Below are 11,459 nucleotides of genomic sequence, written 5' to 3' on the forward strand. Positions count from 1 at the left end.
AAAGAAAACAATTGCGGAATTTGTTCCCAAAACAAAACGGGATAAGAATTTGTCAAAGCATTTCATTAAAGAAATGTATTTTCATTAAATAACAAACGCTCGGGATGTCATGTTCCGATACAGACCAAAAGCATAAATAGTAAAAATAGACCTTACAACAGTCATTTATAACTAATGATCTATAATCCAAAATCTCTCGTCAAGTCCGCCAACTTATACTCTTGTGCTATTACATGTAATGAAAAGAAATTTGAGTGGGTCAGGCTTGGGATCCTGGTGAGCATATAGGGTTTTCAACCCACAATAATATAATTATTATATTCAATCATCAAACAATCAACCCAATTAACCATCCCCATTATCTTCTTTATTTCTTAGGATTTTACCCTCAAAATTCAACTACCCGCCATTCATGCATTCCTAAGGATTGACCTAAGGAATTGGCACAAAATCTATTGCTTCATAAGGCGCATCTACCAACATCATCCTTTAAGCGCCTCTCCCAGGATTACGTCATACACTATGAGGCGCGACTGCCAGGTTTATGACATTCTCTTTTGGGCGCATCTGCAGACATTATCCTATAAGCGCATCTGCCAGAATTATCCTATAAGCGCATCTGCTAGTATTATGACATTCTCTATTTAGTGCATCTACCAAAATTATTCTCAAGCGCATCTGCTAGTATTATGACAATCTCTACATGGTGCATCTACCAATATTATTCTTTAAGCATCTTACATACCTCGTTATTTACCTCATCATTTTATCACATACCAACTATCTCATCTACCCATGTTTTACCCAACATATTAGTAGATATAAAATACATATACGGTATAAGTCATTTAAAAACCATATAAGACATCCATTCCACACTTATCTCAAATAAACAATAGTATATAAACACATAACACGTATTTCAAAGCAAATACTTCATATTTACGTGTTAGAAGAAAGTAACCACACACTCACTTGATCAGAAGATGATCGGACAACACTACGACTTGTAGAGGTAGTATTCTTTGGTAGATCTGGAAGATCTTCACAAAAACCGGCTTCTCGCAGATAGAGCTTCGGCTCAGGAATTTCACTTCTCTGGATCTTCGGGCTTCGGGACTCGCTTCGGGTCTCGGGATGATACCGGGCTTCGGTGGGTTAAAATAGGGCTTAGAGAGAGTATCGGAAGTTGTAGAGTAAGAGATGAGCAACCAAACTCGGTTGACCCTTGATTTCTATTTATAGGGATGATTTTATGGATTCACGTCGTGAATATCAAATATTCACGTCGTGAGTTCAGTCATCACTACATGCGTCATCGCAAGTTACGTCTGTTAGGCTCCAGAAGTCATAAATACTGAGTTCACGTCCTGAACACTGTATTCACATCGTGAGCTCGACCAGTTTTGGGTTTTGCGCTCCAAACTTCTGAAATTCATAACTTTCGCATAAGAACTTCGTTTTCAACGTTCTTTATATCGACACGTAGGTGAAAACAAGATCTACAACTTTCATTTAGACTTCGTTGGCTAATTTTGACTTTAATCTTAATATATTATTAATATACTCCCTCCATCCCAAAATTATAGGCCATCTTTCCTTTTTGGTTTGTCCCAAAATAATAGTCCACTTCTAAAGATAAATAACACTTTTACCAAAATACCCCCTCATTATTACTTAACCAACTAAGAATTTAATGGAACATTAAATGCAAAGTAAGGTTAAAACTGTCATTTAATTATATAAAGTTAGTGGTAATTAATGCTTTTCTTAATCTGTGTGTTTTTTGTCTATGGACAATAATATTAGGACGGAGGGGGTATTATTTTTAGTAGGCGGGGACAAGAAAACTCTGTTCGAAATTCATAACTCCTTCATCTGAACTCTGTTTTCGTCTATATTTTTATAGTTGGACTACTATTGAGGAGATCTTCAATTCTCATTTAGGAAGTTTTGGCTAAATATCACTCGACCTCAATCTCGAGTTTCGGGCTGCATACTGCTAATGCTGAAACTTCGAAAAATCATAACTTCCTCATACGAAGTCATATTTAGACGTTCTCTTTATGCACCCTCTCGGTTTAACGTATTCTACGACTTTCAGTTAGATTGCTGAGTCCAAATATCGATCCAACGTAAATTCACTATTTACGTCGCGCTGTGTCGTGCCGGTTCTGTCGCGAAACTTCGAGAGGTCATAACTTCTTCGTTATAACTCGGATTTCGGCGTTCTTTATATGTATGGAATCCTTGTAACATATACTAAAACTTAGTTAAGATTACTCCTTCTAAATAATCTTCCATTAAAAAAATAAATTTTGATGCTTATCGTCTCTAAATTAAATAACCCGGTTCTACGGGCGTTACAAGTAACATCTGAGGTGAAAAACTCCCTAGTATGCTCATCCAGCTGCTCGGACCCCGAGCCTGATCCTGATCCCTCCCTGAAACCTGAATTACCGCCTGCTGGTCTTGGGCGTAAAACCACCATTCTGAAAACACATTACGATAAACGTCAGAAACACTGATATATCTTGAGGGATCGTTACTATTACAGGTTTCGCCGTCTCATCTTAGCCTTCCTTGATTCAAGTACAGATCCTCTGCTTCCAGTAGTATGGGCCCTACTACCTTAGAGATCTATTTGTACTTTCCTCAAGAACTGCCTCGACTCCACCAAGTCACTTCTACTGTTGTTGATCTCTGCTACTCTCATCCTAAGCTTTCCCTAGGGAAATCTCTAACTCAACCAAAAACCAGTCCTCAGCTGTTGAAGGCCTCCTTGTAATGCGAATTAGTCATCACCTGAATACCACCACATGTGATGAGGCTCAGATAATCGTTTGAGTAAAAGACTCATTCCTACAATGGTTGGACTCAAACAAGAGCTTCGCAGTAGGGTCAAATCCAACACTTTGAGATTATCCAACCCTGATCACATGTGATGTGACGTGTTCACCTAATAGCCAAATCCCATCAATTGGAGTCCCACAAAGCACAAAGCAAGCAATATTCGGACACAAGAACTAATTAAGCGACTTTATTCTCGTAACAAGAAACCGTATTAGCATACAATGCTAAGATCAAAATATTAGGCATAACCTAATCAGGCTATCCTACTGATGTCTAATCAATTCTAGCATGCACTTCTCATAAAGCTAAAACACATATAACAGGCACATAAGGTGTCCTCCTAGATCCTTAGTCCTATCCTAGCATGTTGTTCTACTGAAACTGAAACAAATAATCATAATATAAACTTGTATGAGTAATTTGAGAGTACTTACTTGAGCTCGACTTATTGCATGCACCACACCCTTTTATTTTAAGAAAATTTCTTTTATTACTAAGTTCTTTTTTAAAATTCTTTCCGAATATGTTTCTCTTTTGAAAATATTTTACCATTCGCTTAGTTTAAGTTCAGTCACACCTGTAAATGTGCATGAATCCCTCAAACCAAGGCTCTGATACCAGCTTGTAACGACCCAAAATACGACCCAAAATTTTTTGTTTAAATAATACTAAGGTTATCAACGATTTATAATATATCATGAAATCGTACATCGTAAATCCCAAAAATTTATAATAGATGTGTCATAACAAAAGAACTGTAACAACATAACGTAGTATCTGAAATAAACTCCCAGGATAAAAGTTGAAGTTGTGGTGTGTGCAATGAAATCATCCCGAGCTCTTCCCTTTGCTTGCGGAAGTACCTGAAACCAAAACTGAAACCGTAAGCAAAAAGCTTAGTGAGCTCCCCAAACTACCACATACCATACAATAACATGTAAAGCACATACTTAGGCCTTGCCCATTGCATCGGACAGAAGTCCAGAAACTAACCAGGGCCTTGCTCTCTGCGTCAGGCCGAATTCTGGAAACAACATCGGACCGAAGTCCAGAAGCTGTGGTGTGTGCAATGCAATCATCCCGAGCTCTTCCCTTTGCTTGCAGAAGTACCTGAAACCAAAACTGAAACTGTAAGCAAAAATCTTAGTGAGCTCCCCAGACTACCACATACCATACAATAACATGTAAAGCACATACTTGGGCCTTGCCCATTGCATCGGACTGAAGTCCGAAAACTGCATCGGACAGAAGTCCAGAAACTAACCAGGGCCTTGCTCTCTGCGTCGGGCCGAAGTCTGGAAACAACATCGGACCAAAGTCCAGAACTAACTGGGGACCTTGTCCCCTGCATCGGACCGAAGTCCGAAACTGACTGGGACCTTGTCCCCTGCATCGGACCGAAGTCCGGAACTGACTGGACATAGCATAGCATAAACACATATCAGCTAGCATAAACACATATATTGCATACTGCATCGGACTGAAGTCCGGAACATATAACACAAAGACATGATTGAATCACAAAGACATCAAGCATACTGAACTACTACATCAGACCAAACTCCGGAACTACTGCTAACTAAACGGGCCGAAATTGTGGCAGTAAACCCGTTCCTACTAGAAGGAAAACTCACCTCGTAGTGTTGGCTACTTAGATACTAACTCTAAAAGTGGTTGACTGCTGCTCCAGAACTGTCCGACTACGAATTCCAAAAACACTAGATCAGTTACTGGAAAATGCTCTCAGGGTAAAATGACTATTTTACCCTTAGTCAAAGTCAACTCCCTGGTCAAAGTCAACTTCCAATTGACCAGACTCGCCGAATCAGGGAACACACTCGTCGAGTCCCTTCTTTACTAACTCTAACTTTAACTCACCGAGTCCTCTTTCCCACTCACTGATTCACCCTGAACTCACAAACCGAAGAAAGACGGGGACTCGCGACTCGACTCGTCGAGTCCGAAGAACAACTCGCCGAGTCCTGTCGCGCAGATTTCATACAATCAATTTTAATCCATTCTAGAGCATCTAACTCATAGATCTAAGCTCCTTGGACCATCTGAATACATAAAGTTGCTAACTTTACGTGTAACTAAGAAGGAATGAAGCTATTTCACTCAAACTTTACTTTTCTCGGGAAAACTCATCCGATTCGCCGAGTTGATCAAACAACTCGTCGAGTCTAAGGCAATCTTCATCGGACTCGCCGAGTTGCTCATCCAACTCGTCGAGTCCACGGCTATCTTCATATGACTCGCCGAGTCCATTCAGTCCCTTTTCCATACAGACCTGATTTGAGCCATGTAGCGGCTCCAAATCACAGATCCAAGCTTCTAGGGCATGCTTATCACGTAAAGTTGCAAAATTTACGTGCATGAATGGCTTTAAAGGCTTGAAATGTCAAAACTAAGCTCTTAATGGGGGTTCTAAGATCAAGAGGGACCTGAATCACGATTTTGACTGAAACTTTACACATCTAGAATACAATGAGGGTCCAGATCTGAAGTTTCCATAAAAAGGGGAGTCCATATCTCAAGTTTGAATCATAAAAGGCTCCAACGAAGGCATAACAAGCATTTTAATGGAGGAATTCACAAGTTCAAATCTTCATTACCTAAATGTGAAACAAATGGAAGCTAACTCCTGGATCTCCCTTCTCTTCTATGGACCTTCTTTCCTTCTTTCTCTTCCCAAGGCTTCCAAGCTAGCACAAACACACTCAAACTCAACAATGGGACTAGGGTTTATAGGGGAAATGTTCTAAGAGTGATAGAGGTGAGTTTAGGGGTGTATAAGTGTGTTTAAATAGGGTTCAAACCCTTAAAATTAGGGCTTCATCCAGATAGGTGGACTCGCCGAGTCCCAGCGTATGGACTTGTAACGCCCGTAGATCCGGGCTAGTCAATTTAGAGACGATAAGCATCAAAAATGACTTTTTGATGGAAGATTATTTATGAGGATTAATCCTAACCAAGTTGTAGTATATTTCAAAAGGTTTCCGTGCATATAAAGAACGCCAAAATCCAAGTTATAACGAAGAAGTTATGACCTGTCGAAGTTTCGCGACAGAACAGGCATGACCCAACACGACGTACATAGTGAATTTAAGGTAGATAGATATATATCCTTAGTGATCTAACTTAGAGTCGAATATTTCTTCGATAGTAGTCCAACGATAAAAAGACAGACGAAAACGGAGTTCAGATGAAGGAGTTATGAATTTCGAACGGAGTTTTCCTGTCCCGGCCTACTAAAGATATTATATAAGTAATATAGTTATAATATATTAAAAATAAAGTCAAAATTATCCAATGGAGTCTAAATGAGAGATATTGAGCATAATCTCACCTTCGCGTCGATATAAAGAACGTCGAACACGGAGTTCGTATGCGAAAGTTATGAATTTCTGAAGTTCGGGGCGTGAAACCCCAAAACTGTCAGAGACCACAACATGGCAAGCAGTGCCACGACGTGGCAAATCTCCTAACACCTCCAGGAGTCCCCCAGATGCAACTTGGGATGACGCATGCAGTGACGATCAAGCCCACGACATGGCAAAAGGATCCACGACGTGGCAAGGGCTTGTTTTGCCCTATAAATAGATTTGAAGGGCCAGCCGAGTTTGGTTGCTCTTTCTCTCATATCTCTCCCATATTACATCGATTTACGTGCAAAGAAGTACCCCCGAAGCCCCGGTATCAACCCCGAGACCCGAAGCAAGTTCCGAAACCCGAAGATCCCGAGAAGAAAAGAGTTTCCGAGCCGAAGCTCTGCCCGGGAGAAACCCAATGTGTGAAGTGATCCCGGTTTCACCGAAGAATACTACTTCTACAAGTCGTAGTGTTGTCCGATCATATTCTGATCAAGTGAGTGTGTGGTCACTTTCTTCTAACACATAAATATTAAGTACGTGCTATGTGAATAATATAAAGATGTTTATATGTGTGAGTGTGTGCTCACTTTCTTCTAACACAAATATATTAAGTATTTGTTATGAAATATGTGTTATGTGTTTATATATTGTTTGTTTATTTGAGATGAGTATGGAATGGATGAACTATATAGGCTTTAATGAGTTAAACTGTATATATATTTTGTATCTACGAATATGTTGGGTAGGACATGGGTAGATGACATCCGTGAGTAGGGATCAAATAAAGAGGAAAAGTTTAGATACGAGAGTTTAGATCGTGGCGTTGTGAGGATCGATGGGGTGGGATAAGAGTTGCTTTTATATGGTGAAATTATATAACTTTGGATGTCCTATATATATATATATATATATATATATATATATATATATATATATATATATATATTTATATGATATAACATTGTGGGATGAAAACCTTATATGCTTACCAGGCTCCCAAGCCTGACCCACTCAGTTTAATTGTATCAGATGTATCGATACGAAGCTGCTTTGCACTGAGAGATTAAAGGAGATGTAAATCACTAGAGTAAATGAATGTATGTTCTGTTTATGCTTATGTGTCTGTATCGGAACATGACATCCCGAGGTTTTATTATTTAATGAAAATACATTCTCTTTGAGAAATGTTTCGATAAGTTTTTATCATATCTTGTTTTGGGAACAAATTCCGCAACCGTTTTCTTTAAACGATTACTCTGATTTATAAAACAAAGCATAAACAAATCGGTCTTTTCTAGCCGAGAAATTGGGGATGTCACAGGACTTGTCGAGTAGCTAGCTTAAATCGCGTGATCATCCCGTCTCTACTCGACGAGTCGGGCTACAGACTCGTCGAGTACCCCTCATGAAATGAAGATACTTTATTTAAATCTCATACAAGAAATGGGGCGTTACACTTTCTCTACTGCTATACGAGTTACTAAACCCAAGCCATCATTCCGTGACATACTTGCTCAAGCTGAAAGTCACGAAATTTTCATTAATATTATGCATGGATCGAGTAGTACCCCACTTGTTGCTACATTTAACGCACAAAATCAACGCCCCACAAATAATTCCCGTGGAGGCTACTCAGGTACACGAGGATGACGATCCTCCTCCTCTCGTGGAGGTTCATTCGGTGGTCGTGGTCGTGGTAAACGACCACCACATTGTCAGTTGTGCAGGAAAAATGGACACTATGCTTCTTCTTGTCCAGATTTATCTACATTTGCTCAGAATGGTTTGTCTCCAAATGCAAATTTCGCTGCTGCTTTTCACTTTCCATACAATGTCAACAACAACACCCCTGTCTGGTATGTTGATTCAGGTGCATATGCTCATATGACTAATTCCCATGCCAATCTTGACTTATCAACTACATATACGGGAAAGGATCAGGTTGTATTTGGTAACGGTAATATTCTTAACATTTCTCATATTGGCAAAGCTAATCTTTCCAAAGAGATTCAACTATTAGATGTGCTAGTTGTTCCACATCTCACCAAGAACCTTTATCAATTAGCAAATTGAAAAACGAATCACCCATGGATATCTTGTTTTCTGATTCATTCTTTGCCATCCAGAATCGAGCAACCAAGGAACCTCTCGCCAAGGGTAAACGTGAAAACGGACTGTATGCGCTGGAACGTGGCAGCAAGGCATTCTTAGCAACACTTAAAAGTAGAAGACTCAAAGCATCTTTTTAAATTATGGAATAATAGATTGGGACATGATCTTTCGATATCATTTCTTTGTTGAATAAATTAGGTTTATTAGCTGTTACATCTATTTTACCAAAACCCGATTTGTGCTCATTTTGTCAACTCTCTAAAAGCAAACGGTTGCCTTTTGACAATAATTTTAAATGTTCATTACATGTGCTTGATCTCATACACTATTACTTATGGGGACCTGCACCTATTATCTCTACAAGTGGATACTCTTATTATGTGATTTTTGTAGATGATTTCTCACGCTTCACATGGTTCTATCCGTTAAAGACCAAGTTAGATGTTCGTATAATTTTTGATGCCTTTTTAAAATTGGTGCAAACACAATTCTCTTGTAAAGTCAAGGAATTTCAAAGTGATGGTGGTACTGAATTCATTAATCATCGAGTTAGCAACATCTTTCTTCAAAATGGTACTCATCATCGATACTCATGTCCTTACACCCCACAATAAAATGGGAGAGCAGAACAAAAACACAAACATGTTACTAAGACCGGGCTTGCAATGTTATTTAATGCTCACGCTCCCATTGCTTATTGGGTTGATGCTTTTAGCTCTGTTGTCTATGTCATTAATCGGCTTCCTACCAAACTTCTTGACAAAAAAAAGTCCATTCGAGTTGCTCTATCATAACACACCTAAGTATGATGTGTTTAGAACATTTGGCTGTCAAGTTTTTCCTTATTTAAGGGATTATGCTCCTCATAAACTTGCTCTTAGGAGCATGACATACATCTTCATTGGTTACTGCACCCAATATAAAGGATATTGTTTCCTAGACATAACAACAAATCGTATCTACACCACCCGACATGCCCAATTTAATGAGCATGTGTTTCCCTTTGTTGGCCACTCTACACATCTAAGTTGAATGATGTTCCATATGCAAGCTTTTATGAACCTGGTCCGATTTTACCTTCCAAAGTTGTCTCGACATCTCCATCTATGACAACATATCCCACATTTATAGCGTTACCACACACTTGTCCTACCTATACAACGCATATTACCAGCTCCCACACTCATGCTTCCGCCTCGACCCCATCTGATGACGCTGCCCCTATCCCAAACATGGAACCTCATGAGACGTCACCATCAACTCCATCTTCATCACCGACATCACACACCACACCTCATGTCGTGTCTACTCCGTCTCAGCAACGGACACCAACTCCACAACCTACTCAAATCCATCCCATGGTCACTCGTTAATGTGCATACATTTTCAAACCCAAATATATAGTTGATCTTTCTCACCTTCCTCCCTCAGCATTATATCATGCTCTCTTGACTATTACCACACCCTAAGGGTTTAAATCTGCCTCCAAACACCCTCATTGGCTCATGGCAATGGAGGATGAAATTCTTGCACTTAAAACCAACAACACTTGGGATTTGGTACCCCGTCCAAAAAATGCAAACATTGTTGGTTCCAAATGGATCTTTCGTACAAAACTTCATGTCGATGGCTCTGTTGAACGACTTAAAGCTTGTCTTATTGCTCAAGGGTTCACACAAATTTCGGGCTTGGATTTTTCTTATACCTTCAGTCCTGTTGTCAAAGCCTCGAATGTCCGTATTGTTTTATCTCTTGCTGTTTTACACAGATGGCCTCTCCACCAACTAGACGTCAAAAATGCTTTCTTAAACGGTCATCTCTCTGACACAGTTTTCATGGAGCAACCACTAGGGTACCTTGATGAATGATTTCCAAACCATGTTTGTCGTTTAAAGAAAGCATTATATGGCCTTAAACAGGCACCACATGCATGGTTTCAAAGACTTAGCACTTTTCTTCTCAGTCTTGGGTTTGTTTGTAGTCGTACCGATACGTCACTTTTTGTGTTTCAATGACATCATGATATTCTGTACATCCTAGTTTATGTCGCTGATATTATTCTTACTGGCAACAACTCTGCTCTCATCAAGACTTTCATCACTCGTCTCAACAATGAATTTTCAACAAAGGATCTTGGAAATCTAAGTTATTTTCTGGGTCTTGAAGTTACTTATCCCGATAATGGTTTGTTTCTCACACAAACTAAGTATGCTCATGACATACTTACGAGAGCTGGTCTACTCGAATCTAAACCTGTCTCTACCCCATTGTCTACTTCTGAGTTGCTTACTTCCCATGGATCACCGTTTTCTGATCCTGTCTGTATAGATCACTCGTTAGAGCTCTACAATACCTCACAATCACTCGCCCTGACCTCTCGTATGCAGTAAATCAAGTCAGTCAGTTTCTTCATGCTCCAACCAATGATCACTTTCAGGCAGTCAAACGTATCCTTCGCTATGTCAAAGGCACCATCTCTGATGGTTTATATTTTTCAAGACCTACATCTACCTCCTTAGTTGGTTACTCGGATGCAGATTGGGCAAGGTGTATTGAAACACAACGATCCACATATGGCTACTCAATATTTCTTAGAGGAAACCTTGTCTCTTGAAGTGCCAAAAAGCAACCTACCGTTTCCTGATCTAGTTGTGAATCTAAATATCGTGCCATGACTAACACTGTTGCAGAAATAGTTTGGTTTAGTCATCTCCTACAAGAACTTCACGCTCTTCCACCTGACTGTCCTACTCTCCTCAGTGATAACCGAAGTGCATTATTTCTCAGCCAAAATCTCATTGCACATAAGAGAGCCAAACACATTGACACTGACTATCATTTCATACGTGGGCTCATTGCCTCTGGAAAACTTCGTACAAAGTTTGTTCCCACTCATCTTCAGTTAGCTAACATTTTTACCAAAAGTCTCCATCGTCCTTTATTCGATAGATTTCGAACCAAGCTTCGTATTGGTCGTCCACCTAGTGACGGAGGCTCTTAAGGGCCAGGAGGGGCCATGACTCTCCCCCTCCCCCTCTCCCGGTTTTGGGGTTTCTTATGCCTGTGTATATATATATATATATATATATATATATATATATATATATATGTTTTAATTAT

General features: G+C 39.6%; 1 pseudogene; it reads left to right on the forward strand.

Moving 5' to 3' along the window:
* Positions 1-9,844: 9,844 nt before the first annotated feature.
* On the forward strand, positions 9,845-10,207 carry LOC145009579 (putative mitochondrial protein AtMg00820 pseudogene; annotated as a pseudogene).
* The last annotated feature ends 1,252 nt before the right edge of the window (positions 10,208-11,459 follow it).

The sequence above is a fragment of the Lactuca saligna genome, chromosome 8 (assembly GCF_052625555.1).
Source record: "Lactuca saligna cultivar CGN05327 chromosome 8, ASM5262555v1, whole genome shotgun sequence".
NCBI classification, from domain to species: domain Eukaryota; kingdom Viridiplantae; phylum Streptophyta; class Magnoliopsida; order Asterales; family Asteraceae; genus Lactuca; species Lactuca saligna.